Below are 23,688 nucleotides of genomic sequence, written 5' to 3'. Positions count from 1 at the left end.
TACAAAATTTACAAAACAGCACAAAATCTGGATTTAAATAAGCTAGCCTACTCTCTACAGTCGCTGACCGGTGGGACCCGCGAGTCAAACGACCCCACACGTCAGCGAAACAAAAATAGGGCATGGCGCTGCACGACGCTGGCGTGGCCGGAGCTCGTCGACGGCGAGTTCGCCGGCGGTGACATCTACACGGTATGACCTACTCGACCGGGCGCACATGTTGGGCTAGCTAGGTGGGCGGATGACCGGCACGAAGGGCGACGGCGTCGGCCATGGCGGCACGGCGGCGCTGCACAGCATGTGCCGGTCGTCTCCGGCTACGGCGAAGCCAAACAAGGCGAGCAACAGGACCACGGTGACCCTGATACTATGTCACAATGACCTAGACGGCCAGAGATTCTCCGACGAAGCACGGCCACGGTACCGGCCATGGCGGAGCTCCGGCGAAGACAAACCCGCGACGGTGCAAAGTTAACGCGGCTTACCAAAGGCGAAATTGTAGGCGCTATAAGGTGGAAACGGTGGGGAAGGTGGAGGTGTAGCTGCGAGCGCGACCAAATGGCGAATGGGGCGGCGGTGAGCGAAGGCGAGCTCGGCGGAGGCGGGGGAAAAACTCGGCTGCCGCTGCGGTGCTTCGGCCGGTGAGGGAGGAGGCAAAAATGGAAAAGGAGGGCGCTGGGTTGGAGCGGGCGAATGCAGGGGTGGTTAAGGCACGCACTGGCCCATCTCTGCCGCATGGGGCAGGATGCCGGCGACGCGCGGCCGCGGCTGGCCACCATGTGGCACGCGGGCTCTGTTCCTGTCGGCCACCGAAGACAGCGATTCATTTTGTCAGTTAAGCAGTGGCCACGCCTGACAGCGCGAGTTGACGATGATTTTTCTGCTAAACCATAGCTCCATCGTGCGACCGACCTAAACAACTTTTGTAGACCCATGTACCAGCTCCAATTCTTGTTCAAAGAGCTCGTGCCAATTCCCAACCGAACACGAGTTATATCATCCCAAATGTCGGCTCGTCAGGCTGTCAATTCCACAGGACTTAGCAAAATTGCTAAGTGCTGAAATTGTTATTCTACTGATTTTTGTGATCTAAATTCAAGCATGTTAGGAGCTAAATCAGTCAATGACCCAAAAATAAAATTTGTTCCCCTTGCCAAACACTACAACTTTGCTCTAGTGACCACCTCCATGCAAGGTCTCTAACACATAGTTCAAACTTGGTCAAACATGTTACATTTAAATGATGATACACTTCAAACTATGGCTTAATGACCTATTTACCCCTAACCATGAATATCAAGGTTGTTCATAATGATACGCTAAACATGTTTAAGCAAATTGCAAGGTCATACAATCATTTCATGTATTAGTCACACATAGTGCTATCTAGGTTAACACATGAAATCTTACTTAAGTGTTTGGTCATGAAAGGTGACCTTCATGAACAATGTCCTATTTGCTAACCCATTTGTTGTTAAATGTTTTTGTGACTCACATCCACCAAGTACATGTTTACACTCATGATCATTTGCATATGTACAAGGAAACATGCAATAATAAGCAAATGTTGCATATCTTTCAATCCAATGTTTCAATTGTAAATGCTTGTTTATGAATGCTTGATGCTCATGCTCATGTTATGCAAGTCAAGTTATGCAAGGCTAACACCTAGGGTGTTACATACTCCATGTTGACTTGCGAGAAACAGAACTCCTGCATGCTTCCTCTTGCTCGACAAGAGTGAAGGTTAGCTCTGAGGACTTATACAAAGAGAGTTCTGGGTTAGGTAACGTAATCTCATTTGTAAATCCTGGGAAGAAAAACACAAGGTTCCCTACATCATCATATTTCAAATGATGCCCTTGCATCAAGTAGTGATCATTAATATCGATGTGTGGAGTAGAGATGTATGTCACATCTTGTCCATCTAATGCACCAATACTAGCGGCAATACGAGTCACAAGGGACATGCAAGAGATAGATGTAGAAGTCTTGAATGTTTCTAACCAATGTTTAAAAATTTCTTTCATAGGAGCAATTTTAATCTTTTTAAGCATGGCATAGAGGATTTGCATTTCTAGAAGGTAAACAAATTGAATGTCCTGTCTAGCGAACAAAGTCACAGCAATCCAACTATGCATGAACCTCAAAGTAGGATGGTGAATATTCATATTTTGAGGTTGAAACTTGCCAACTACGTTTTGACCCAAAATTACTCTCCAAAATTCATGGCGATTAAATCCTTTGAGAGCATTGAACATTTTGTACTAAAGCTTAAGTGAAAACTAAGATTCCTCCATATAAGATAATATTCTTTCTCAAAAAGATGAAAAGTAATCCCACTCTCAACTTCTTGCAAAGAGCATAAAAACTGGATCGTCAGAAGGTGAGAACCTTGCTCGTCAATGGGATCAATGTTCTCCCATCCAATCGCTTTCCATATGGTGGTGAATTCGGTGTCCATACCTATCTTTTGGAGAAGATCAGGATCATACGCAGGCATGTGGATGAACTCATAGTTCTTGATGAGGTTGTACGCTTGCCCGTGATTAGGCGAGGTAGTAACGGTCACTGATAGGTGGGACCAGGTCATCAGTCAGCGTTGATCGGTCAATGGTCAACGTGATCGGGCTTAACTAGGCCTAATGTGCTAGGTCATGGGCTGGATATGGGCCAGGTTGGGCCAAGCCGGGCCCGAACACGTGTCAAACGCACAAGCGGCCACGTGGCGCGCACGGGCCGCTACTAGGCTCAGTCCATAGGGCTCGGCGCATGGTGGGAGCGGGGCTGGTGCACCGTGGTCCATAGACTTGGTCTACGGTGGACCAGGTCCATGTGCGGGGCTAGTATGGGTGGTGCTCGGTGCATCGGGTGCACACGGGATCAGGTAGGGATGTGGTGGTTCCCTCTCTCTCTTACGGCAGTGCTCTGACCGATGGCAAGCTCATGCCTTTTTGCATTGTGGTGGCTTAGAGGGCTAGCTAAGGGGGTCTACACCATCATGAGGTCATAGGGAACTCCATGGTGGGCCAACGACGGTGACTTGGAGGCTCGGGCGCCCGGCGTAGGCGTCATGGCGGACGACGGTGGCACGCGTCGATGGCAAGGGTGCCAGAGTTGTTGGCACAGCCCAAGCGAGGCTTCTACAGCTTCTGGGTGCTCTAGCAAGCATGGCTAGGGTACCAGGTGAAGCTCCAAGGGCTCCAATGAGGTTGGCCATGGTAGAAGTGGCTCGACGACAGCGGAGGGTTGCAGTCAGGCGATAGGGGGGGCTAGACGACTCATCGATGATGACCTAAGGGCACGGCAGAGTCCACACCATGACAAGGTGCGTGGTGGAGCTCCGATGACCGCACGACTTCAATGGCAAGGGCAAGACAGGGGCTTTTCCTCCAACCAGCTAGTCAGTGGGGTGCACGAGGTCATGGCGAACATCATCATCTCCTCCTCATGACGTGAGGTGGCTGAGATCATCGGGACCATCCACGACTCAATGGCGCTCCAACGTGTGGCCACACCAGCGAGGTGAGGATGGCTATGACATCCATCCACGGTGGTTCGGGAACCGCTATCAGCCTAGCATGGCTAGAACATCCCCGGCGTGGTGGCGGCATTGGCGCACGGTGGTCCAGTGAGGCGGATATGACCAGCGGCCCTCAGTGCTCCTCCTGTCCTCCTATCTAGCGCCCGATGTGTCCCTCGATGAGGCGAAGCTTGCCAAGGCACTTCTCTTGACTCTACTAGCATGAGGTGGCCAGAATAGGGCAGCAAAGTGATGGATGCCAGCCATGGCGACGGCGGTGGGTGCGCTATGTTGGCGCTAGCGTTCCCAAGTGCTAGTGGCTCGGCAAGGCCAGGCCTTGGCTCATGTGCGTGTGTGCATGTGTGTAGATCATCAAAATGGTGAGAAAGACCGGCTTTTGGTTCTCCTAAGGGGGAGAACATGGCGGCACGACATGGCGTGACCACTACGGTGAGATACACGATGAGCAAAGGAAGTAGCGGCTCACCATGGGGCCTGGGGTGGTAGGCTAGCGGTGCAGTGGTGAGTCGAGGCTGTGGCAAGGTGGTGTAGTGTCATGCCGAGCCACTACGGCGAGGAAGACAATTGTGGCACCGTCTTCTTCTCCAGCGATGGCTCCTTGGTGGTAGTGGCGTGGTCATCCTCCTTCTCCTTCCCTCCTCCCTTCTCCTTCCCTTCTCTCAGTCTTGGTGAGTGGTTGGAGAAGCCACTAGTGGTCGTGGGCGATGGAAGGGCCCTTAGGGCACCGGTGTGCCCTTTTATAGGGAGCTCACGGCCATGGCGGCTGATGGATGGTGGATGGAGAGGAAGGGGGTACGTGGAGAGTGATCAGGGGCTCCAGCTTAGGGTTTTGGACTGCGGGGGTGAGCGCGGCTGCCTTGGTGCTCCCATTTTTGAACGACACCAGTTAAGGCAGGTATGGTGGTGGTAGAGGGGCACAGCAGGGTGGAGGCCATGGCGCTCGAATTAGCGAGTAGGTAGGCACCAGCTAGGGCAGGTGGTGGCGCGGATCACTGATGTGGCAGCCATCTAGGGCATGCGTGAGGCGGTAGTTGACAAGAACGGCCGTGATGGCCTTCACCATTCTCGGCTTCACATTGGTTTTGGGCGCGACAAAAAGTAGAGAAGGGAGGTGAGGAAGGGGATGACAGGTGAGGTCCACTGTATAGCGGCTCAGGCGACGGGCAACATGGGCGTAGGTGTGGGCTATTGCTGGGTCACCCGGTTGTGTGAGCGCGAGCGTGGGCACGGGTAGAGCTAGGCCATGGCATTGGCTGGGCTGGCTGGCGGCGCACGCATGGGAGCGGGCGCAAGTGCTGGGCTGCATGGGTGACGTGGGTCGGTGGGACTAGGCTGCCTGCTGTGGCTAGGCTGCTTTGCTCTTTTTATTTTCATCACTTTTCCAATTCCTTTTCTATTTCTATTTCTATTTCTATTTCCACACTATACCTAGGGCTCCTATGCATGTATACATGTGTTGCCAACATATATACATCCTAGTGGGGTCCACTAAAGGTCATCTAGGGCTTTAGGGTCCAAGCCAAGGATTGGCAACTCACACACACAATTTATTTATAAAGGTTGGATTGATTTTATTACATCACATAAAATCATGAAGAAGCAACTCACATGTTGAATTAAATGCAAAATGCTCAACCATGCTAACTTGGTTCTACTTGTGCAACTACATGGGTCGTTTCCTAGTATGCACACTCATCATGCATGGGTTTTGTTAGAAAAAATTTTAAGTTCGGATTTTTGGGTTATTGGAAAACCTAGGTTGTTACACACCTTCTCATAATGTTCCACTCACTTCATGAGCAAATCCATCTTAGCTGCAAGCATGTTAATTTCTTTAATTGAATGCATACCTCGTTTACAGGGTTGGAGTCGATCGTCGCACCATCCTTGGTTGGAGACATCTTCTCGATCAGCGTCTTTGCATACACTTAGCGAAAAGAATGCACACCAGCAGCAGCATTTAAATGGCTCCTATCTAATGGCACTAATCCATGGTAGAAGTTCTAGATCAAAAGCCATTCTTCCATGCCATGGTGTGGGCATGCAGAGACATACTCTTGCATCCGTTCCCAAGCTTCGAGAATCGATTCATCTGCTGGTTGTTGAAAACTAGAGATTTTATTGCGCAGAGCATTAGTCTTCCCCATGGGGAAAAACTTAACTAGAAAAGCATTGGAACACTTGTCCCATGTATCTACAGCATTGCGGTTAGAGTAAAACCATTGCTTAGCCTTTCCTATTAAAGAAAAGGGGAAAGGCGAAGACGTATAGCCTCTTGGCTCACTCCCTTAATGGTGAATGTGCTACAAATCTCCAAGAAATGTTGGAGGTGAGTATTCGCACCCTCGTGGGTTTTCCCACTGAACGGATTAGCTTGAACCATCATAATTAATGCTAGCTTAAGCTCAAAGTTAGCATCCCCATTGATAACGTTGGGTTCGGTGGCTACATTAGCAGCCAAGGGTGCAAAAAATCACGAATGGACTTGTCGCCCATGATCATGAAGGGTAGTGATAGGATATGAGGAAAAGAGGATAAACTACTTAGGATAACTAAAAACAACCTAGCTAACAAATTTAACCTTATAAATCTAAGGCCAGTTGCCTTCCCTGGCAACGGTGCCAGAAATGCTTATTGATATTTCTTAACGACTATTGGAGAATTCTGCAAACGCATAGAACTATCGCGTAGAACTTCGCTCAGTGATTACCGAGTGTTGAATTTATAATTTATCCCATAAGAAGGCGGAAGGCTAGAATTTATAAGTGGACTAGGATTTGCTAGAGGAAGGCTTGTGTTGATCCTAGGTAGGTGAACAATAGTGAAGGATGAGTGTGAACGACCTAAACTAACTACTACTAACTAGCTAACCAGAGATAGCTAGTTGGGACAGCGAGCGATATATCTTTCTAGTAACTAAGGGTAAACAAATAACTAGGAGAAATACGATAGTACTTCAGGGCACAACCTGCCTACCAACTAGGTGAGTGAATAAACAAGGTCTGCCACGAGCCCTATGATTTAATAACTAGACCTATCATGGTCGAATACAAAGGATGGACAAGATTGTCACCACTTGCAACCTACCACAATCTATCTGGAGGCCTAGCCGTATCCATAGGTAATCTATAGCCTAAGCACCATGCTTAATCTATAAACTTACTACTTCAATCCGAGCTTTGATGAAATGAGATCAAAGCACCCTAAATAGATGGTGGAACCGGTACTAACGAAAGACTACTAATGATAAGATAACATATTCTACTAATGCCAAACAACAAGCACCTAAGCTCACTAATGATGAACACTAATGACTAAGTACTGAAAGTAAAGCAAGCAATACTAGAATAAAGTACTGAAATAAATACTGAAGAAAGTAATGCAGAAATGAAAGAATTACAAAGGAGCTATACCAGACCCAGAAGACTCTTCCAGACTCCGAGAAGCTCCGCTCTTACTCTACTCCACTACTAGACTACTACTCTATAGCAAAAGCTAAGCTAGAAAGCTAAGAGAAGCTTGGAGAGCTTGGAAATGAATGGGGCACTTCTCCAACGAGCTCCACACCCGCTATTTATAGTGTATAGTGAGGGGAGGGGTATTTGTAGGCAATGGCAAGGTTGGTGGAGGACCTAGGGTGCCGGGCGGCACTAGGGGGCACCGGTCGGCCCTCCATTCCACCGCGTTATGATCCAACAGCGATGGTTGGCTCCCAATGGTGGTTACTTGGACAGCACATGTCAAAAATCAGACGGGAAGTCGGTTGTGAAGGCTCCAAGTCTATGACAATGGGCCCATGGATCCATGGCCTCTCCATCATGACCCTTGGTCGGAACCAACTTAAATAAACGCTTGGTATTGGTTCTAGAGGGACTCCCATGGATCGTTGATGTGGCAAAGTGCCCAGGTGGCACCAGGTGGGGCCGAGTGGTGCCTAAGTGGCGTTGGGTGGCACTGCCCATTGGGCCCAGGTGGCCCTGCCATGTCTACTTGCTCCATATGTCCATGTTCTTCACCATTTTGGCCTATTTTTTCCATATTTCCTACATACAAATAATTCTACAAGCACAAGTGGAACTAGGTGAATTATAAACATAATTCTACACATGTGATGATGATTTACCTCACTTTACCATGCTTTTGGGTGAAATGTTGATGGTCAAATGGGGTGTTAGTGATCATCAACAGCTACTCCATCGCCTCATCAGCGATCCGCATGATGTTCCTTGGCCACTGTTGGATGAAACTGCTATAGAACCGACTTGGAATGGATGCTTGAGATCATCTGAGGTGCATGGCGGCATGCTAGAAGTCGGTGGAGGTGATTGGGCCACTGAGGGTCATCGGGCGGACTACTGAGTGCACCGGCCGATGCCTCACTAAGGGCTAGGCCCCCCATCTTCTATATGGTGGCCCCCAAGTGATGTTAAGTGTGGGTATGAGTGAGTTTTGTGCATTTGGTCACCAATGGTTTGATGGTGGGACCATGGATCCTTGTACTTCCATCCTGGAGCATTGATCGACCAACCGACTCGCCACCAATAGATGGATTCACTTGGGAGTGTGTTGCTGTGGATCAATGATGTGGAGAGGGGTTGGTGAAAGTGCAATCAAGCCCTAATTGTGGGTTTTGGTAATAATGACCACACAATTAGAGAACTAATGAGATTTATTGAGATGACAAGAGAGAATTCATGTTTGAGGATGCTACACGAAACGGAGGAGCCCCCAATTACAAATGTAGATGGCTTCAAACTCAAAGGAGGTTTAAATTCTTTTATATTTTGAATTTGAGTATAGAAAAAGTCGTGCTATAAAGAGGGACACAATGCTTAAGCTAATATGTGCTACCAAGTGCACAAACATACACATGCATCCTCAGATTCACAGCCAAGACAGTCTACACTTCATTCATACCCTTGCTGTCTTGCGTGGTGCGGCACTGCCGCACTTGAAGAGAGGCACTGTCGACTCCACGACTCGCCGCTAGCTACTCTACCTCTATCCTGGCCGTGGCTCCTTTGGCCCCCTCCTAGCTCTGACCTGGCAGGCGAACCGTGTGCTCCTCCGCTGAGCGAGACAGGGATCCCAGCCTCCCTCCTCTCCTCCACAACCTGTAGGGGAGGGACTGCAAGAGTCACCTGCGACCTAGCCTCTGCCGACACCACGAGGATTGCTGCCATCATGGCCGCCTCTGTGCTCACGACCAGTCAGGAAGACGCAACCCCCATTAAGGAAGGTCGCACCGCCACCAGCCTGCTTCCCCCTTCGCTCATCGCAACCCACCACAGGCTGGGTCTCCACTCTTCTCGCATGGGAGGTGGGGAGTTCCCTAGCCCTGCTAGCTCTTGGCTGCTGCAAAAAAAGGCACAAGCATAGGTTAGTCACACTCAAAAACTCAACTATGAGAACAAAGTGAAGCATGAATACATACCCAGACGAAAGCGGCAGAACCTTGAAGCCCCGATGGGCTGATGATGAGCCAACTGGACGAGGATCACTCGAGGGTCACGACCCACACCCCCTCAGATCAACCGAGAGTGGGGGCAACCAGGCCGGTCCCTGTTCATCTCGCAAATGGCCGTGGCCGCCTGCTCATGGCGAAACCACTGGAGCAACTGGCGGGGCATCTCCCCATTGGAGGTTGCGCACACGTGTTGACCCCGAAGACATAGGGGAACGATCATGTCCCCCCGACAAACTAGCGTGCTCCATCACACTCGGAGCAGGGGGCCATGAAGCCAACAACGCCTCCAAAGGGTGCGGCGACCAAGCCCATTTCGCCTCCTTTTCGCGGGTGGCATCCTCACCCACGACGCATTTCCTTGACTCAGTGCGTGTCTCCGTACTGCGCCCACAGCCGATAGGTGCAGCCGTAGGCATGTGGTGCTCCACCAAGACCATGGCAGCACCCTCATCTCCCTCATCCTCCAAGGAACCCGAGTCATAGCCTGACTCCGTGGGGTCCTCTGACTCGAGCTACTCCTCCACTTCCTCCCGGTGCTCGCCGCCATGGAACCACCGATTGATCTCCTCCTTCTCAAACCTCCTCTAGACCTTCTCAGTTTTCTTCTTCTTCTTGGCAAGTGCGGCCTCCCTCTAGGCGGCTTACCAAGCCACACCTTCCACCCCCTCTCAGAAGATGCGGCTGGGATTTATACCCCGCGAGCCCCTATGAAACAAGCGGCTTAAAATCGATCTAAAGATCAAAATAGAAAGGAAAAAGGTCACGGGAAAGGAGTATACCAGATCGGATAGCTTCATGGCATGGAGAGGTCTAGGCATCCCATCGAGCAGCTCATCATCCCCCAACTATAGCACCTGATCGAGATAACTCTAGACTTCATCCCTTGACAACTCCTCCGATGACACATGGTCGAGATCCATCGGGCTAGAGTATTCCCACATCGGTCGCATTCTCTCCGCTAACGGGGCAACCCAAAGGCGGAAGAAGGTATGGAAGACCTGCAACCCATTGAGGCCATGCCACATGAGCCTCTGAAGCTCCGTCTCGATGATCCTCTAGCTTGTTCTGTCGATAGGTAGGACGCCACGACCAGCTTTCCCTCCTCTTAGACCTCTCCCTAGTGAACATCGAGAATGGCACCTCCGTCAGGTTCCTAATGTAGAACCACTTGTCGTGTCATCCCCAGTTAGAGTCATTGGGGGAGTATGCCCGGTAGGGGACCGATGGCTTAGGATGCTTCTACAGGGCAAACCCACTGACCGGAGCGATTCTAGGTGGTTTCCCCTTGGACAGGGCCCGCCCATTGAAGATCCATCAGAAGAGGTCCACGTGTGGCTCCATCCCGAGGAAGGCCTCACAGACAGTGACGAAGCCGGTGATGTGCAGCATCCCAGTCAGGTTGAGTTGCTGCAACTCTAGGCCCCACTCATTGAGGAGCCCATGCAGGAACCAGTGTGTGGGGTACCCGAGCCTGTGCTTGTGGAAGGCAAGGAAGGAGATGACCTCGTTGGCCTAGGGTTGCGAAACAACCTCCCCCAGTGCAGGAACCCTCCAATACGCCACTTCCTTTGATGGGAGTAGCCCCTTCTCGGTGAAGGTGGCCAGCACCTCCTCATCCACGTTGGAAGGCTTCCAGTTCAACATCGCACCATGGATCTATGAGCGAATCTGTAAGTTTTTCCTCTCCCTCGCTCTGCTCTCCTCTCCCTAGAAACCCCCATGGCACATGAAGGTGCTTAGCAAGAAGAAGGAAGAGGAAGCGGCGGTGGCGAATGAAAGGCGAAGAGATGGGAGAAAAAACCGTATTTAAATGTGAAAGGACGTGTGGCCAGACGTGGCCTGGCTGACGGGATGCGCCTACCTAATGGAACATCGCTTGGCTAGCGGTATGTGGCCTTGGTAGGGCTCACCACTACCATAACCCAGGCATAGGAAACGAGGTGTAGCCACATGCAAACGACCCTCCACCTTCCTAGTAAAGGTTTGGAGGGGCCCACCGACGGAATCTCCATCGAGGAGAAGCCAGCCGGTCACCCAAGTCGATCAAACAGCTCGAGCAGCTGCCGAGAAACAAGTAAGGAGCAATGGGATGCCCCATGCAGGTTATGCCAACTTTGTCATGAACGATGAACCCGGATTCCACTTGGACATATCCGATAGGAGCTCCCTGAACCTGTCACTCCAACTATCGAGGTAACTTTACTAACCCCCATTTTACTTTTCTAGTGCATGAGCATTCATTCATCCATTCTCATGCATTCATACATTTAGTCATATATTCATCCATACATTCATCCCATACGTGCAAGCATTGCATATGCAATTGTTGCATCACAATGCTTCGCATCGCTTCATGAAGCGGTAGTTGTCTCATTCGATATGAGGGTTCAAAGGCCAGCCAGCAAAGGGCTCAAGGCTGCCTCGCATTAAACAAAGCCAGGGGAGAAAACGCAGATGATCCCTAGTGGCCCTCGCCTCATCTTGACCTTCTCGTTCGATCCTGTCCTCAAGCCATGCCCACAGAATCTCCATCGATGGGAGGCCAGCAGGCCACCTAAGTCGATCTTCGGAACGGCTCAGGCATCTACCAGGAGGTGGGTTAAGGAGTAGTGGAATGTCACATGAGGGCTATGCACATTAGTGAGCTCACCAAGCGCGTCACTCGAGCCATCGAGGCAAGCGACGTTAGCTCAACTCCTCTAGTTGCTAAAACAGCAAACGGGGTGACGCACGAAACTCGACTGACCCCTACCGAGCCCAACGGGGCTTGGGGGCTCAGGCCACCCGACCATGACTCAGGAATCCAATTGATCGCGTAGGTCGCGGGCGGGATGAACATGGGCAAACACCCCAACTGGCAGGAACACAGAAGTCTGTGGCCCCAGGAAAGAGTACTAAGGTGCTCAGCCTCCGACCGACTCACCAATCGGCTACAAGCTTGGAGGCCACACCCACTAGATGTGCTCACATGCACCCACCAAAAGATGGACTACTGACGAGTTCCTCCCCCTTTGGGGGATGGGCGCCTATGTCTACTCGGCGCGCCTCCGCGGCCTTTGCCGGTCCCCTCATTAGGGGTTGGGTGCCAATATCTCCCCAGCGCGCCTTCACGGCCTTCACTAGTCCTCCCCGTGGAGGCGGGGTGCCTAAATCCTACTTGGTTACCCTATGCGGAACAACAAACTAAGGAGGAAAATGCTAAAGTTCCAATAAACAGCCTGCCTCCATGGCGCAATGGGCACAGGAATTAAAAAGCAAATACAAGCTTTCATTAAGCTAAAGACACAAGCCCCAAGCTTTTACAATAACACGCAAAGCGTGTGTGAATAGCCCTGGGACTGCTCCACACCTTGGGGCATGAAGCGGAACAAGGGAGCCAAGATCCTTGTTCTCTCACTACAATGCTCTCCTTCCTCTCTCTGTCCTCTGATCTAGAATTCGGGACAGGGGCCCATTCGAGACGTACGATGCTCTCTCCTTACAAGTGATCTTCTAGCATCATACTCCCGTGCAGAAACTCAATAGCCCCTTCATGGCTTTACAGAAGCCCCAAAGGGGCTCGGGGGCTCCTGTTAGGTTCATAAACCTAGGGTCCCCAATGGACCCGCTTCCTTGCAATACTTGGCCCAGCAGGCCACGTAGCGATAGCACGCGTCTGGGCCAGCCCAAATACACAATGATAGGCCGAGACCACGATCCGGTCCCCGACCGGCACCTCCAGCCAGGAGACCTGGCTAGAATGCCGATTGAAAGGCCTGGCCGAGGTGGGACCATAGTCCGACTCCGACCCCATTCCTTCGACTGAGGATATGTTGGACCTTTGCTCGCCTCTCTCTCCCTACCGACATGGTCAAGGCCGACTAGGAACGACTGACTAGGATGCCTACTCGGTGCAGGCCCGGGGAGCAGGCAGAGCAGATAAGGTAAGGCGCTCAAGTCAACCACAATACCAAGGACCATACCCTACCATGCCTTACACACCTATAGGACAATGCTATCAGGCCATGTCAGACGGACACTATACAGCCTGCCAGACGCGGTAGAGCACAAACAGTTTGTGGGCGCCATCGTTTGCCATCCCAAGCGAACACTGTGCAGCCTGCTAGGTCATGAATAGTAAGGTGGGCCAACACTGTGCAGCCTGCCAGGTACAGCAGGTCATGAATAGTAAGGTGGGCAATGGCGTGCCACACCCGATGACGTGGGCAACAAGACTAGGTAGCACACGCACACACTCTCTCCCTTTCCATCTTGGACTTGTAAGGCCATCCCCTTCAACTATAAAAGGGTATGCACTCTCTCCTCTGAGGACTATAGCTCAATAGCTCTAGAACTCGATAGCTACATAGTTTACATGCTCTCAACAGCTGATAAGCTCAGACACACAGAGCATACGTTGTAATACTTAGCGCACGTTTAAGCATCCATCACTCTGTTCCACTCGGTTCTGAGTCAAACCGAGCCTCTAACACCCCCTTCTCATTCCTTACTCGTTTGCAACCCCATAGCAAACTTTGAGCACCTAGGCTCAGGAATAAAGTCATCGACTGACTAAAACTAGACATAGGGCACGTTGCCTGAACTAGTATAAATCATGTGTCATCGCATGCTAGGCCACATCCGATCACAGCGCACGGCAAAATTACAAATATTTACTTGTCGGCCACATTTTGCACCAACAGTATGTGAGTGGTTAAGGCACTAGGTGTTGGTAATGTGGTAACAATAGGGGAGATCTTGGTGTGCGCTTTGGTGTGTGGTAAGGGTTGAGTCGATCAGGCAGGATCTTATGACAAGTCATTGGACGAGTCTTGCTGGGTGGTGCGACATGGGCATCCCCTATGAGAGTTACCTATGGCGGGTGCATGTGAGACAAGGAGATCTTGGGGTGGAGTGTCTTTGTGGGATGAAGCCCTAGGATGGAGGTGTCATCGAGGCATGGGGTGTTGGTTATCCCCTTTGAGAAGATATCATGTCCAGTCCCTCTAAGGACTAGTATGTCTAGAGAACCAGATCATAGGACCCTACGTAGACACCACTTGCTCCTGAATGGGCGGAGGACAATTACCCGACCAACTAGGATGGTGCCATTACTACTAGGTTGGAAGTGGATAGTGTAGGGAGGTACGGGCATATGGCCCACACCCTCCTAAGATAGCATAGTGACCTCTGGGGGCCCGGTACTATGTCTCACAGTCTTAGCCTGCCAGTGGACTTCAGGGTCGCCCAAGGCTGAGTGGTAGGATGGCATCATACCGGTTGGGAGGGTGTCGGTATCAGCCTAGGCGGGGCACCACCGATGATGGTGATCTTGTGGTTCTAGGTGTACACACTCTGCATAGTTGATCGATCTATACGTATACCCGCGTCCTTGGATATGGACATTCATATGACCTATGCTTCCATTGATTAGTGAGTGGAGTCCTTTCTTCTCTCCCCCTAGGCTCTTGTGTTGGTCTCCGGCTTTGGCCGATGAGGCAAGGTACGAGTGGGAGTCGTCCATATTGCCTAGAGAGTGCGAGAGTGGTGAGATGTGTGTGATGGGATAGGAGAACGTATGGATGAGATGGGTTAAAACTTTATGAATTATTATTAAAACTTGACATACTCCCATAGAAAACTATAGACACAAATAGGTCTTTCACTCTACCCTTGCATTCCACCACCACAAAGCAAACACAAAGCATAGGGTGGGAGCCAGTGGCCAGTACAAATCATACTGATAATTGTTTGATAGGTTCTGAGCCCGAGTATGACTACCATGGAGACGGTTGTGAGGATTAGAGGTCTTGTTCCTGCGCTCAAGTTTGGTTGAGAAGATGGAGTCAACGTCCGTTGCCTTTCTACTTGATGCTATTCTGGATGTTGTATGCTCTGAGTGATTCTGCTAAGTGGCAATAGAATAATGAGCAAACCTTGTTATTTGTACTCTCTTTAAGATAGGAATTCGATGTATGACTATGATATCGACTGTTATTTGATAACGTGATGGGATGATCACCTAGGACTATCACATTATACTTTGAATCTATGGATTTCCCTTTGAGGAAATTGAGATTTCAGTTGGTATTAGAGCCATACTTGCCCTAGGACGAGACCCTTAGAATTGGATGGTAGAAATAGGAGTGTAACTTATCTTTTTTAGTTATATATACCGACCTTGCATCTTTTTATGCATGGCTTATCTTTTTCTAGTCTACTAATTCCCTTTTATGGACCGATTTATAGATGGCACCAGTAGTTGAGCTTCCCATCGATGGTCTGAGCTACCGAGGTTTTGCTCAAATGGTCTATGACGTCCTCAAGGAGCTTGGTGTCCCTATCGAGCAGGTCAAGTACGTCTATCATGGCAAGCCAGGACCCGACAGACTATAGGGCCACATCATCATCCCCTTAGGATTCCTGCGAGTGAGACCCTACCAGAGCTGCATGCCTTCCAGGAGCTACAGGTGGATACCTCCATCGCAGCATGTGTCCAATCCGTTTTGTGTTCGGCCCTTCGCCGCATGATGCGTGACACCCACGAGCACCTCAGGAGGGGACCATACCGCTTGCTTGCCTGAGCCTTGGACCTTACCTAGAGTACCAGGAGGTAGGCCATGGCCACTAAGCAGACTGTCTACACCGAGGAGGGCCCTTGCCTTTAGGTGTCCAGATAGTACATCCTCTACCAGGACAGGTACATCATGGAGGTCGAGACATAGAACCGTCGGTACCAAGACATGCTGTTCTAGGCTGACAAGGCCTTCCTAGAGGAAGAGAAGAAGAAGGAAGTACTCAAGGAGACCATCCGTTGGAGCGTGAGGGCTACGACCGCATGGAGGCCTACTACAAGGCATGTGAGCGCAAGCTAAAGGAGGAGATTGTAGATCTGAGAGACAAGGCTAGAGACTTTGGGCTCCGCAATGACTACTTAGACTACAAGGTGTTTGAGCTTGAGGATGCCCTCAAGCGCAAGAAGAGGTGCCTAAGGGATCACATTGAGATGGAGAAGAGGTATGGTTTCAGGAAGATGATGCTGGAGAGCCATTGCAACATGTTGGAGAGGGAGCTGGTTTAGTTGAGCATTAACACCGCTCACAACCAGCGCCACCTTATTGAGTACATGAAGTACATGGAATTCTAGAAGGATAGGGTAGATAGGATAAGCCAGGCATGGGTTGACACTGACATCAGGCGAGTCAAGGAGTTTAAGGAGATGTAGAGGTTCCTACCCCCTAAGTCACCCAAGAGGCCACACAAGGAGTGCTTCCGGGTTGAGCCCACTAAGCTCAATCTAAAGGCATGCCCTTCCAAGGACTACCCCAAGGCCCCGAAGACCAAGCAGTTGGAGGAGGCCCTAAGTACATCTTGAGGATGCACCGCACCGATGCAGAGCTCCAGGAGATGGATGCTAGCACTTCACCACCACCTAGTCAGACTTAGCTTCGTAGTGATGCTCTAACAATGTAGTAGTCATAGTGTTGATGATGAGTCCTGTATGGCTATAAGACATAAGTCACTTTTAGGAATAGAGTAGAATGTCCTTCTTTTGGAACCTATGTGTGTGTAGTAAGATTCCCCATGAGTTTCTAGTGTAGCTGCTGGAGACATTGCCATGAAATAAACTCAAGTAATGAATGTTTGGATCTTAATGCTTCTTATGGTTGTTCCTGCTTCTTTGTTTGAGTGTTTGGCTAGAATTAAATCATTAATTGAATTGCTAATAAATCATGTAACCACTTGATAATAACTTGTAACCTAAAGTTTGTAGCAAAGATGTCATGTCGCCGCTTAGAACATCTAAGCCATCGCTCTCCGTCCCCCATGGCGGTGGTCATGGTCATGGCCATGGGTGTGGAGGAGGACACGCTGACGCCTGTGCTGCCCTCAACCTCGAGGAGGAGGTACTGCCTGCTGGAGAGCAGCACATGGAGGAGCCAATCCTGGAGGAGCAAGGCACAGCGCAGCCTAGGGATGAGGATGCTCCACCTAGGGGCGATGATGCTCCACCACCACCACCACTTCTGTCTGAGGTGATGGACTACTAGATACGTCTCATGGAGACACTAGCTGAGGAGCTATTGTGACACAATGGGGGACCACCCAACAACTTTTAGAGGAAGTTGGAGGGTTTCCTCAAGCTAAGGCCCCCCTACCTTCGATAGCTCGAATGATGACCCCATCGCCACCAAGGACTGGTTGCGTGAGATGGAGAAGAAGCTAGACCTAACCACCTGCTCCGATGAGGAGTGTGTTGGAGTCACAGCCCACCAGCTCACTAGTGTTGCACATGCATAGTGGGACAGCTACTATGACACCCATGATGACCCTACGCACATCTCATGGGAGGAGTTCACTAAAGCCTTCCGCGAGCACCACGTACCCGAGGGCATGATGGATGCCAAAGTGGAAGAGTTCCACAACATTTCCCAGGGATCCCAAAAGATCCAGGAGTACGCCAACCGCTTCACTCACCTTCTTAGAGCCCTAGCACATGGAAGACCGCTATGCCCACCGCCACAGGCAGCGTGCCCTTCACTTGCTTTGGCTATGGTCAGTCGGGCCACAAGGTCACTAACTGCACTATGAAGAATGCTGCACCACCTGCTCCAACCCTAGCAAGACAGGCTTCGGTTCAGGGTACGCCACACAAGAACATTGCTGGAGCCGCTCATGGTCACCTCACCCATATGACCGCGGAGGACGCCTCGAACGCCCTCGATGTGGTGTACGGTATGTTCATTGTGCATGGAGCTACAACTTCAGTACTGTTTGATTCAGGTGCTACCTATTCTTACATATCTGCCAAGTTTGCATGAGAGCATAGCATACTAGTGACTCCACACAAGGAGTCTATAGACACTAGTTCACCCTATGCATGAAGAGATGTCATGGAGTGAGCATCATCATTGTGGGTCACCCTTTTCTAGCCAATCTTACCTTGCTTCCCTCTAATGGACTGGATGTCATACTAGGGATGGATTGGCTGACTCAACACAAGGGAGTAATATCTTGCTCACCACGGTATGTGGAGATAACACTCCTGAGTGGTCACGTAATCCGATGTGATCCCAACCTCGACAGGATAGTTTCCACGTTGTGTGCCTTGGAAGCCAAGTTAGTTGAGGAGGTGCCCATAGTATGTAAGTACCCTGATGTGTTCCCCGAAGAGCTGCCCTACTATGTGTCGGTTGACAAGCTAGAGGAACTCAAGAAACAGCTTAGGGAGTTGTCTGATAAGGGGTACATTAGGCACAGTGCTTCACCCTAGGGTTCCCCTATCTTGTTTGTGAAGAAGAAGGATGGTTCCATGAGGATGTGCATTGACTACTAGAACTTGAATGCCGTGACTGTCAAGAACAAGTACCCACTGTCGAGGATAGATGATCTATTATACCAGCTAAGGAATGCCAAGTTCTTTTCTAAGATTGATCTCTGATCTGGGTACCATCAAATGAATATCAGGACTAAGGACATTCCCAAGATAGCCTTTATCACTAGGTATGGGCAGTATGAGTTCACTGTTGTATTCTTTGGACAAACCAATTCCCCCGCCTACTTCATGAATATGATGAACAAGGTGTTCATGGAGGAGTTGGATAAGTTAGTGGTGGTATTCATCGATGACATTCTTATCTATTCGGCCATTGCAGAAGAACATGAGCAGCATCTAAGAGTAGTGCTAGAGAAGCTAAGACAGAATTAGTTGTATGCCAAGTTCAGCAGGTATGAATTTTGGCTTGAAGAAGTCGCCTTCTTAGGTAACATTCTCACTGCTAAGGGAGTAGCTGTTGATCCCGCCAAGATTGAAGCTATAAAAGAATGGGAACAACCCCACAATTCGACTGATATCCAAAGTTTCCTTGGGTTGGCAGGATATTACCGCTGCTTCATTGAGGACTTTTCCAAGATAGCCAATCTGATGACCAACCTTCTAAAGAAGACCAATAAGTTTGAGTGGACGCCCAAGTATGAGCAAAGCTTCCAGATCTTGAAATAGAAGCTTGCCACCACTCCTGTGTTAGCATTGCCTGACATTCAACAAGACTTTGTGGTCTATTGTGATGGGTCTAGATAGGGACTCGGCTGTGTTCTGATGCAAAATGTGAGAGTTATAGCTTATGCTTTCCGCTAGCTAAAGGACCATGAGCAATGCTACCCTACCAATGATCTTGAGCCTGTAGTTGTTGTGCACGCCCTGAAGATCTGGAGACACTATCTGATCGGGAACAAATGTGACATCTACACCGATCATAAGATCCTAAAGTACTTTTTCACTCAAGAGGATCTAAACATGAGATAGCACCGATGGCTAGAGCTGATTAAGGACTACAACCTAGAGATACACTATCACCCAGGTAAAGCCAATGTAATCGTAGATGCCCTGAGCTGTAAGAGCTATTGCCATAGTTTGTTGGTAGAAGCCATACCACCAGAGCTGAGATAAGAGATGGAGGACCTACAACTCGAAATACTCCCAAAGGGAATGCTGAATGAGCTTCGAGTGTAGTACAATCTTGAAGATCAAATCTACAAAGCCCAGCAAGAATGCCCCAAAATCTAAGAAATCTGAGAGCTCATGGAGCTAGGCAAGTGTCCTGAGTTCAGAGAAGATGAATAGGGAGTGTATTGGTACAATGATAGAATCTGTGTACCCTCTGATGCAGCCTTGTGAGAGGAGATCCTAGCCAAGGGTCATGACTCTAAGTATTGTATCCACCCAGGGAGTACCAAGATGTATGCTGACTTGAAGAAGCTTTTCTGGTGGAAGAATATGAAAGCTGATATTGCAAGGCATGTCGCGTGTTGCGACATCTGCAATAGGATCAAGGCTGAACACCAAAGACTGGTAGGACTGTTGAAGCCCTTAGATGTTCCGATGTGGAAGTGGGAAAGCATATCCATGGACTTTATAGTGGGTTTACCTCAAACCTCGAAAGGCCATGACTCGACCTGGGTAATTATTGATAGATTGACCAAGGTAGCTCACTTCATAGCTGTGAGGAATGACTATAGAACTGTGAAGCTCACAGATCTCTATGTGGATAACATTCTTAGGCTTCACGGATCCCCTGTGACCATAGTGTTTGATTGAGGGATGCAATATGTGTCCAAGTTCTGGAAGAGTCTCCATAAGCCAATCGGGGCTCGACTAGATTATAGCATCGCTTACCAACCTCACACGGATGGCCAGATAGAGAGAGTGAACCAGATCTTGGAGGATATGCTCTGAGCTTGTGTTCTAAAATATGGGTCTAATTGGGAGAATAGTTTGCCACACGTAGAGTTTTCTTACAACAACAGCTACTAGGCTAGTCTCAAGATGTCACCATTTGAGGCCTTGTATGGGAGGAAGTGTAGGACCCCTCTGATGTGGTTAGAAGTCAGGGAGAGATCATTCTTTGGCCCTGCAAAGATCAAGGATGCTAAGGAAGGAGTTGCCCAAATGCGAGAGAATCTGAGAATTGCTCAAAGCTGACAGAATAGTTACGTAGATAAAAGGCAAAGAGACCTTGAGTTCAAAGTTGGGGACTATGTTTATCTCAAAGTCTCCCCACTACGAGGCACCATCAGGTTCCATGTGAAAGGGAAGTTGGCTCCAAGGTATGTAGGACCTTACCAGATTTGTCAGAGAGTTGGCAAGCTAACCTACGAGTTAGAACTACCTGAGGAATTGACTAGAGTGCACCCAGTGTTCCATGTATCTCAACTATGCAAGTGCTTGAAGCTACAAGATGAGCAAGTACCTATAGAGGCACTTGATATATAGGACACTATAGAGTACAAGGAGCACCCGATACAGATACTTGACAGAGCCGAGAAGGAAACTAGAAGCACGATCATACCTATGTTCAAGGTTCAGTGGAGCAACCACACTGAACGAGAAGCCACTTGGGAGAAAAAGTTAGAACTTCAGATGTTTTACCCCTACCTCTTTGAAAGGTACATCTCACCTTAAATCTCGAGACGAGATTCCTGTGAGGGGGAAGGACTATAACAACCTAGGTTTTCCAATAACCCAAAAATCTGAACTTAAAAAAATTGTCTAACAAAATCCATGCATGGTGAGTGTGCAAACTAGGAAACCACCCTTGTAGCTACACAAGTAGGTCCCAAGTTAGCATGGTTGAGCATTTGCATATTAAACAAACTTGTGAGTTGCTTCTTCATGATTTTATGTGATGTAATAAAATCAATTCAACCTTTATAAATAACTTGTTGTGTGAGTTGATAACCCTTGGCTTGGACACTAGGACCCTAGATGACCTCTAGTGGACCCTACTAGGATGTATATATGTTGGCAACACATATATACATGCATAGGTGCCCAAGGTGTAAATAGAAATGGGAAATAGAAATAGAAAAGGATTTAGAAAAGGAGGGAAATTGGAAAGGCCAAAGCAGCCCGAGCAGCCCAAGCTGCCCAAGCCAGCCCAGCTTCATGGCCTAGCTCTCCCTGTGTGGCCAAGCTGGCCCAATAGCGGCCCAATTCATGCCGCCGTGCCCCTGCCCCCCCTCTCACCGAGTGACCGACCGGTGGGCCCCATGGGACACCCTTGTCACCCCCTCACTCTTTTCCCCTCCTCTGCTTTTCCCACCGTGAACCGTTGAGAAGAGCATCTCGCCGGAGTGGGCATCCGAGGTCCCACCTCACATCCTCACTGCACGTTCCCAGGCCGTTGGGCACCGACGCATGGATGGATGCCATGTCCATGATCCGCGGCACCCCGGACCCTTCCCCCAACCACGTCGCACCGCTGCTGACGCCTGCCACCGTGGCCCCACACCAAGACACCACCACAACCCCTTTTTGACTGGACGTCGCTTGAATTGGGAGCACCAGCGCCTGTGCGATCACCCCGCACTCCCAAAACCCTAGCCTAGAGGCCATATCGGCCCTACACGTACCCCCTCTACCTTTCCCCGCCTTTTGCCGCCCGCCATGGGTGAGCTCAGGGTATAAACCCCCCCTCCCTAATGCCCTAGCCCCTCTCCTATCCACCCTGCCACCACTAGTAGCTTCACCAGCCATGCCAAGCCAGAGAAGAGGAGGAGAAGGGAGGAGAAAAAGGAAGGGGGAGAAGCGCTGCCCGCCGGAGCTGATCACCACCGCAGAGTCGCTGCCAGAGCTAGAGACGCCACCCCGATTGGCTATGTCAGCATAGCTGCTTGGCATGGCACTGCACCACCTCACCACAGCCCTACCTTGTCACCGCACCACTAGCCTACACCCCCACGCCCGACGATGAGCCCTGACCCCCTCCTATCCACAGTCGCGTGTTCGCCATGATCGCTGTCGTGTTCTCTCCACCTGGACACGCAAAGGCCAAGCCTTTAGGCTCTGCACCACACCACACATGCCGGAGCACGTACATGGCCAAGAACCTAGCCTTGCCTAGCCTTGGGTGCTCAAGAACATCGGTGTACCCTCGCCACGCACCGCACGGTCACCATGGCCGAGGCCACACATGGCACCACCACGTTCCGGCCACACCAGGCCAGTAGCGGTTCCCAAACCACTGTAGGTGGATTTGCCTTAACGAGTAGCCCCCAAAGCACCCATCTTTTGGCCATAGAGGGCCTAGATGCTATAGCCCATGACCGCCTTGCTGGTGTGGCCGCAAGTTGGAGCGTCGCCGTGTCAAGGACATTACCGACGATCCTAGCTACCTCGCATCATGAGGAAGGGCCATTGATGTTCACCATGACCCCATGCACCTCACCGTCTAGTCAGTTGAACGAAAAGCCCCCACCTGGCCTTGTTCTATCGAGGCCGCATGCTCGCAGGAGTTCCGTCGTGTGCCCTCCCTACGGAGCGAACTCTGTCGTGCCCGTTGGTCATCGCCAGTGAGCCCTTTGGCTCTCTAGTGACCCCAATTGAAGGAAAAAGATCCACCTTTGGCTCTATTTGAGACCGTAGAGTTATCATCGTAGACCGCCATCGCCGTCGAGCCGCTATCGCCATGGCTAGCCCCACCTAAGCCCTAAGAGCCACGCCTAGTGCCCTAGCCATGCTCACTAGAGCACCATGAAGCAGAAGGACCCTTGCCAAAGCTATGCCAAGCCTCGGACGCCTTTACTGACGTCCCCATGCCGCTGAGCCGCCATTGTCGGTCTCTATGACATATGCTTCCCTTGATTAGTGAGTGGAGTCCTTTCTTCTCTCCCCCTGGGTTCTTATGTTGGTTTTCGGCTTTGGCCGATGAGGCAAGGTACGAGCGGGAGTCATCCTTGTTGCCTAGAGAGTGTGGGAGTGGTGAGATGTGTGTGATGGGATGGGAGAACGTATGGATGAGATGGGTTAAAACTTGATGAATTATTATTAAAACTTGACATACTCACATAGGAAACTATAGCCACAAATAGGTCTTTTGCTCTACCCTTGCATTCCACCACCACAAAGCAAACGCAAAGCATAGGGTGGGAGCCAGTGGCCAGTACAAATCGTACTGATAATTGTTTGACAGGTTTCGAGCCTGAGTACGACTACCATGGAGATGGTTGTGAGGATTAGAGGTCTTGTTCCTGTGCTCAAGTTTAGTTGAGAAGATGGAGTCGACGTCCACTGCCTTTCTACTTGATGTTGTTCTGGATGTTGTATGCTCTGAGTGATTCCACCAAGTGGCGATGTAATAATGAGTAAAACTTCTTATTTGTACTCTCTTTAAGACAGAAATTCAATGTATAACTATGA

General features: G+C 50.0%; 1 protein-coding gene and 1 non-coding gene across 2 annotated transcripts in view; both read left to right on the top strand.

The window, feature by feature from the left end:
• The window catches only part of LOC136514250 (uncharacterized), an 83,104-nt gene extending 59,625 nt beyond the window's left edge, over positions 1–23,479 (top strand). Inside the window, exon 5 of the transcript XR_010773588.1 lies at positions 23,462–23,479. The gene's annotated coding sequence lies outside the window, so the exon portion shown is untranslated. The remainder of the gene's footprint in view (positions 1–23,461) is intronic.
• On the top strand, positions 5,570–5,678 carry LOC136514521 (small nucleolar RNA R71). Its single transcript, XR_010773680.1, has one exon. It is a non-coding gene; the product is annotated as a small nucleolar RNA R71 (small nucleolar RNA).
• Positions 23,480–23,688: the final 209 nt, after the last annotated feature.

Source organism: Miscanthus floridulus, chromosome 16, assembly GCF_019320115.1.
Source record: "Miscanthus floridulus cultivar M001 chromosome 16, ASM1932011v1, whole genome shotgun sequence".
NCBI classification, from domain to species: Eukaryota; Viridiplantae; Streptophyta; class Magnoliopsida; order Poales; family Poaceae; genus Miscanthus; species Miscanthus floridulus.
Note: the sequence above shows the minus strand (reverse complement) of the source record. Positions and strands in the feature narration are given on the sequence as shown.